Genomic DNA, 7500 nt, shown 5'->3' with positions numbered 1-7500 from the left:
AAAGTGATAAATTCCATGAAGTCCGGTAAAGGTTGGTTTTCGCATTTGATGCTGTAGGCAGGAAATTATCAGACTTAATTATAACCTTTCGCCTTGTCGCTTTTAACTTGTCGTTTATTGTAAATCTCGGTTTTCTTGAGTGTAAAGTCCTGCACACAGTGTATCTTAAACTCCATGTGTTACCTAAGATTATGTTCTTACATTATTTGATGACTGGTTCCAATATGTTCCGATAAGCATTTCATTTCATTTCATGTATTTATTTTACCAGCAAAATACACTCAAGTTACATTTTAAAACCTGTTTTTCAGGTAGTGCTGGGCGTACGAATACAAATACTGACAAACGTTATACATTACAAGAAAAAGACATAATCCAAAATGACATATAACAAAGGAACTCACTCATTTTCCACTATACCGTATACATTCATACCATCACAATTCCTGACTGAATTGTACCAGCCCCACTGTCTGACGTTGCTTAAGTGACAAGTTATTCCACAGTTGGGAGCCGTAGAATCTTAAGCTCCCCTTGTAGCTTTTCAAACTTGCTACAGGGCAGTTCAACAGATAAGGGTCCCAGTTTGACAGCCGTGCGAGTGCGAGCTCTTATGATCGGTGGAGACTTCCACCTGAACATGTCAGCAAAGCAATTATAGTTTGCAAGGTGTTAAAAGTTCAGTTTGCTTTTTGAGCTTGAAAAGCAGATTTTCAATCTCCTTAGTCTGCTACAGGAAAAGCAATTATAGTTTCTAAATGCTATATAATACTGTTACAGTATCGCTTGTTGTTTTTGACCAAACGCCCACTACTTACATAGAACACACATTCCTGCACTATCCTATCACATAAAATCGGTTGACACCCAGGTTACTGAAAGTCACTATCAAACTAACTTAAAGTTAGTCGCACGCAAAGGGGCGCCCTCCAGCGGCCGTTTTACTAAGTGTAGAAGTAAAGCCAGGGAAACGTCGCAGTAAATACTTCACACTTTTTCTGTGTTTTTGTTACGTTTTCTTGCAATACGTTCACTTACAATGATAACGAGAATATAGAGGACAATGTTAAGTGCAACTCACCACCAAAAACGGACGTAGCGCGTCTTCCAAGGCGAATTTTACCCACCGAGTTCTTCCTCTTCAAAACACACTCGCCATCTTGGAACGGCGTGGTCCTACCACCTGATAATGAATAACCAGCAGGATTTGAATTTTTCTAATCATCAATTAAGTAGAAAAACTAGATTAATTGTAACGTAAAAGAAAAATTAAAATCACCATACCGTAACGCAAAGTTTTGTTATAATTTGCTCTACAAATAAAGTTCTTTTACTTATCATTTAACCTCAAGAAGATACTTCATTCATGTCAAAATTTAGATCGACATAAAATCAAAGACAAGTATGTGAAACGGCCTGCCGTCTGGTTCTAATTTTACATTGGTTTTAATAGGTGCACAACCTGTACATACAACTGGTGTTAGCAGGAAGACACAAAACTTGAGTCAAAAATAAAATCATAGAACTGCAATTTTTCTAATTATCCACAGTGCGATGTAGCCTCTTCCAGGCTTCACTTCAGAAGTGGCTGGAAAGAGTAGAAGTTGGCCAAATAGAGACTGATACCATGCCGCACCCGAAACCGTACTCTCTGGTAGACCAACTCTCTGGCATGTTATCTCTCAACTTGGCCAATTTCTACAACTTCCAGCCACCTCCCGAAGCCTGGTAGAGGCAGCCTCCTCCCGAAGCCTGGTAGAGGCAGCCTCCTCCCGAAGACTGGTAGAGGCAGCCTCCTCCCGAAGCCTGGTAGAGGCAGCCTCCTCCCGAAGCCTGGTAGAGGCAGCCTCCTCCCGAAGCCTGGTAGAGGCAGCCACCTCCCGAAGCCGGGTATACTATAGAGGCTATTCTGGTCGGAAGAAGAGCTGTATCCCCACCGTTGGAGAGGCGTAACTCCCACGGTATTATATTACTACATCCGTCGCATTAGAGAACCTAATATCTCTAATATAAGACAATAGAGTATATGCTTTCTCAGCCCACCCCACACGTAAACATTTGGAGATTTCCTGCATTCTCCTAAACAGATTTGAAATCTGTAAATCTAATCGCTGCACCCAGAACAAAGCGGATAAGGTTGCTTTCCGGAGAAACGCCCACTCAGTATAAAGCGCATGACATATTGTTTCCTGACAGCACATACACCTGTTTTTTAAGAGAGGAAAATCGAGTATATTGTCTTTAGGTATTTGCTTGCCGCACCCAAAACAAAGGATAATGTTGTTTTTTCCGGGGGAAAGCCCACTCAGTGAGTAAAACATTTTTGAGTGACTCAATGTCACTTAAGCTTAAGAGGGGTGCGGCAAATTGCCAGTGACGTCGCGGTTGTTGAAGTGTAGTTTATAGAACTAAAGAGTTGTTAGGAGACTTTTAGAGGCCAATAACAGAGAAACATTCTGTCCGACACTCAGACAGTCCTCAGCAACAAGGGACTAGTAAGTCACATTGTCAACAATGTATTAGTCACATAGTCAATATACAAAGTCTCAAGTGAAAAACTAAGTCATGTGTACCGTACACGCGACTACTTGTGCCTTTCCCACGTCGACAAATTCAAGTCTACACTCTACAATACTGGCGATGTTATATCCACATAGAACCATGCACAGGCACTGTCCTAGATGGTCCACGCATAGCCAGAACCGTGCCTGGGGCACATCTGTGTTTTTGAATACGCGGAGACTATTCAAAACCGTGCCTGAACTTAACATTAAGGTGCATGGAACTATAGGTACGGTTCCGGGTACAATAGGTAATGTTCAAGCTAAAAGGAGGCCTCGTCGAGTACGTTGTTATTACTAGCTCTTATTCCAAGTGGCCAAGTGGCTAGGCAAGCGGATACGAGATCAAGGGGTCACGGGTTCGTTCCTCGGTATTTCTGGCTAGACATTGTGCCCTTTCAAATGCACTTAACACGGATTATCACACAGCTATACCCGCAAAGGCGGCGAAAAGAGAGGGATGGGCTTTCTAATACCATGTCCTAGACATTACTATTATAATAGAACTAGCAATTCCTACAGCATTTAAAAGGCTACGGGACTACATCTACATTTACTTTTTATTTCAAACAGTGAGAGTTGCAGCATTCTGATAGAATCTTAGTGAGACGAACGGCGTTTAAAACCACAGGTGCGGCAGCCACACCCCCTCCCCTTACGGGATCACCTTGGTAGCGTCACGAAAGCCCATATTTGTCATGTCTGCATATATTAAGTTAACCTTGCCGTCTGACTCCCTGATTGGTCGAGCCGGTTGAGATACCGGTATGACAGGTTGTTTGGGTGTTTTAAGAGCCCAGCCCGCCGCCCCAGACACCACTCTCTCACTCCTCACGCCTTTCAGCTGAACAGCAGAGACAACACTGAACGCAAGGTGGGTGGTAACTCTGCGCACACTCTAGGCTTGAGCTAGTGTCCTTGACTAATAGTATGTGCACAACATTGTCCCCATATCTGCTATGTATGTAGAGGTACCTATGTGGAGTTGAACTCTACTGTTGTTAAGTGTGGCAAATGTCAGGTTCATGGTTAACGTATTGCTGAAATGGCTGTTTTTCTTCACACGACGGAGGTTCTGTTTTTGCTCTTTGGCTAGGTAACCCCTCCTACCACTTGTGATGTTTGCCTTTTTAGATAAGAAGGGTTTTTAACGGTGGATCCTAGATACAGAATAGTGTAGATACTTGCCGGTATAATGATTTGGATTCTTTCGACTGGCAATGTTAATGGTATGGATGAAAGTACACCGACCTGATATATTCTAGTTTCAAGCCCACATGGTGGACTAGTTTATTTATCCATGCCTCTCTGCACTCGAAGCAGTCTTTACTAGTTCAGCTAGATCAGCCTAGTCTGAACCGGTCTTGTCTCCCTTTTTCTTGGGTTAAACCTGGAGAAATTAAATTATTTTGCTCCAGTTGGCGAGGGCACTTGCCTCGGGGTTTACACAAAGTACTAAACGCCAGCGTGTCTGCGACATGTCACACTACAGGAGACAGACAATGGCGGCAAGGTGTTGTACCTTTAAACCGGCCACGCCTACAAAATGGGACAAATTAAGGGACTCCATTGTTTAGGCTACTTATGCCCCGTCAGAAACACAGTAATTGAGTGATAATTAGAACAGTTTTGTCTAAAAGTCGTCTATCTACAACTCAAAGTAGACCAAGTATTATTTGTGAATACTAAGACAGCTAAAATCACACCAAGGTCGGATATTAGAACACACCTGAAAACGCAGTGACACAGAACAAACAGTCTCTTGTTTGTCTATCCCCCCATGCCCCACTTAGAGTGCTCTGGTCAGAAAAAGGGCAGAGTGTATTGGCAGAGTGATATCAGTATTTACGACAAGACTTGTGTAAACAACTCACGAAGTGAAAGATTTGGAGTGCATGGTGGTGCCCATACATGGGGAGATTTACATGCAGTAGAGTAGTTTATCAAGTCACGGCTAGGCTTAGAAAGAATGGGGGTGGGGGGTTGACCCAAAGGGGGCGTGGTGTCCAAATAGACGAGGAGGACAGGGGAGGGGAGTTGGTCTGCTAAAGGAGTGCAGAGTGTTATCGGTATTTACGACAAGACTTGTGTAAAATCTCACGAAGTGAAAGATTTGGAGTGCATGGTGGCTTACAGTGCAGTAGAGTAGCTTGTCAAGTCACGGCTAGGCGTAGAAAGAATGCATGGAATAATTCATGGGGTGGGGGTTTGTTGACCCAAAAGGGGGCGTGGTGTCTACTGACGGAGTCCAGAAAGGAGACGTTTTGAAAACCTAGCCTCTACCAGGCTTCAGGAGCGGCTGGAAGAGTACAGACAGACTTGAACATGCCAGGGGAGTTGGTCTAGCCTCTACCAGGCTTCGGACACGGCTCGAAAGAGTAGTAAGTTGCCAGATAGGCAGATAACATGCCAGGAGAGGTGGTCCGTTAAAGTAGTATTTGTCGCCTCTTTCCAGCCACTTCCGAAGCATAGTAAAGGCATAGTTAGTCCGCTAAAGGAGTACAGTTTGCCGTTCGGTGCACATTTAGCTAGCGGACTAACTCCCCTGGCACGTTGCCGGTCTATTTTGCCAATTTCTACTCTTTCCAGTCCCTTTTGAAGCCTGTTAGAGGCTCCTGATCAGCCGGATCTGTTTAGACATACCACCAGGGGAAGTGTGTACGATTCCGGGCCACCTGTTTTCATGAGACGGAAAATTCTGTTGCTTACGCTTTTAAAAAAACTGTATTGACATCGCATTCTGATCGTATCTACGAAATTCATCATTGAGAAAGTTGTCTTACACCAATTACTCCTTGTTTTGCAAGGCAGATTGTCTTCGCATTCTTTCTTATTCAACCGGGTGCGTTTTGTGGGACTTGTTGATCTTTAAAATTTACGAGTAATCGTAGTACGGGAATAAGTAGTTAGAGTCTTCAGTCATGCGTTTAAACCGCTTTGAATATATGCAGGTATGTCAGTAGCCAAATCTGCCCGATCACAGGGTTCTGAGGGAGTGCCATTGCACGCCCGTCAGAGTATTAAGAGTCAAGCAAGATAATTTTCATTTGTCGAAACGTATACTTTAATGTCGGGTACTGATCACAAAAGACATAAATATAATACATGGATAACAGCCTGGGAGTCAGAAAAAATGTAGCCAACTAGTGGTTGAAACAAATATCGTTTTATAAGTCTATTTGAGTGACTAATGGTAGGTACATGCTTTTTGGTGATTATGGCTGAAAACGCCCTAAAATTATGCAGCTCAAATTACCAGCATCCTCTGAGTAGGTAGGTCGTCCCATAGGCACGGTACGTAAAGCTTAAGGGTGCGGCCAAAACGCTAATCTGCCAGATTAGAGATTTCTGAGAAAACAGGAAAAGACTCTGAAGTTGTTTGGTTATGGTAAAAACATCTGTGTTAATGCTGGTAAGATTACAAAAGACATGTGTGAATAACAACCCCAATGGGTCGGCAGTCAGAAAAAGGCAGTCAACTGGTTGAAATATCATTAGCAAACATCTGTTGAAGTTATAGAGTGAAGTCATAGAGTGAATATCACTGCTACAAACGCCCTAAACGTATGCAGGCCTGTTTGATAGCTCAAACTTTACCAGCAGCATCTGAGTGGTTGAATCTACTCTCCAAGCAGAGGTTGGTGGGGAAGACTGAGTGGATGTAAACTTTCTATCATATGCTAGTCTCTACCTGACTAACTACGCTGGCTATATATAGGAGAATATTTGCCGGAGGAGTTTGGCCGCCTTCGGTTTTGACTATGAGGGAACGAAACTACCTCCCCGCGGCCGAACTTCCTTGGCCAATTTTACTCTCTTTTTTGCCGAATTCTACGATCCGTATTCCCGTAGAAAGGCCTGGTGGAGGCTAATCATATGCCCTGTTTTCTGTCGCTACTCCCCACCGCTTTGGTTTTATGCACGGTATGTAAAGGTTCAGGGAGCAGCCAAATATGCCCGACCACAGAATTTGGAGACGCAGGGAGTGCCATTGTATCAAAAACAGTCTGGCTGTTGGCCGAAATTGCTGGTGTCTCCTTTGTCATAGAAGACTTAGTCTAAACAGTTAACACAAACAATAACATGTATGTATAGATGAACTAGATTTTAGGAGAAACACCCGAACCTTTTTTCTCTACTACCCTGCTTTTAGACATCTTTCAATAGTTATCTGACAGGCTAGTTAGCTCAAATTACTACCAACAGCCTCTGGGGGAGGTAAATCATATAACTTTTGAAAGCCATCTGGCTTTTCGTCTGTGCCTTTCCTTTGTGTTACCCTTCCAAACATATAAAATTACCGCAAAACAGCAAATACCTCAGGTATATATTTTATGAGAAAATGAAGGCTGTGACTTTTTCCCTCACTGCCCTGCTTTGTGACATCCTTCATTGGGTTAGCCGACAAATAAGGGGTCAGGCAGGAACCGTCAACAACTTCGCTTGTCATAACTATCGTGAGAAAGCACAGGTGCACAGGGCACATAGCCTCTACCAGGTTTCGTGAGGCGGCTGGAAAGAGTAAAGCTTGGCCAAATAGACAGACAGCATGCCAGGGGAGTTGGTCTGCTAAAGGAGTATAGTTTACCTTCTCATAACTATCGTGAGAAAACACAAGTGTACAGGACACATAGCCTCTACCAGGCTTCGGGACGCGGCTGGAAAGAGTAAAGCTTGGCCAAATAGACAGATAACATGCCAGGACAGTTGGTCCGCTGAAGAGTACAGTATCGGGTGCGGCAAACTGTACTCTCTAGTGGACCAACTCCCCTGGCATGTTATCTGTCTATTTGGCGAATTTCTACTCTTTCCAACCGCCTCCCGAAGCCTGCTAGAGGCTAGGTGTACAGAACAGTCGACCCATTTTTCTAGACTTAATCATATCAGTAGGCATGGCACGTACTCTGTCAGGTTGTATGTTTGACTAAGAGCCTGTCAC

The 7500-nt window shown here is 43.7% G+C and overlaps 1 protein-coding gene across 1 annotated transcript in view; it reads left to right on the top strand.

The window, feature by feature from the left end:
- Positions 1-3401: 3401 nt before the first annotated feature.
- Positions 3402-7500, top strand: part of LOC109464851 — a 10498-nt gene continuing 6399 nt past the window's right edge. The window contains exon 1 of the mRNA XM_019761940.1: positions 3402-3435. The gene's annotated coding sequence lies outside the window, so the exon portion shown is untranslated. The remainder of the gene's footprint in view (positions 3436-7500) is intronic.

Source organism: Branchiostoma belcheri, unplaced genomic scaffold, assembly GCF_001625305.1.
Source record: "Branchiostoma belcheri isolate BF01 breed outbred unplaced genomic scaffold, Haploidv18h27 scaffold141, whole genome shotgun sequence".
NCBI lineage: Eukaryota > Metazoa > Chordata > Leptocardii > Amphioxiformes > Branchiostomatidae > Branchiostoma > Branchiostoma belcheri.
This window is presented reverse-complemented; position numbering and strand designations above follow the sequence as displayed.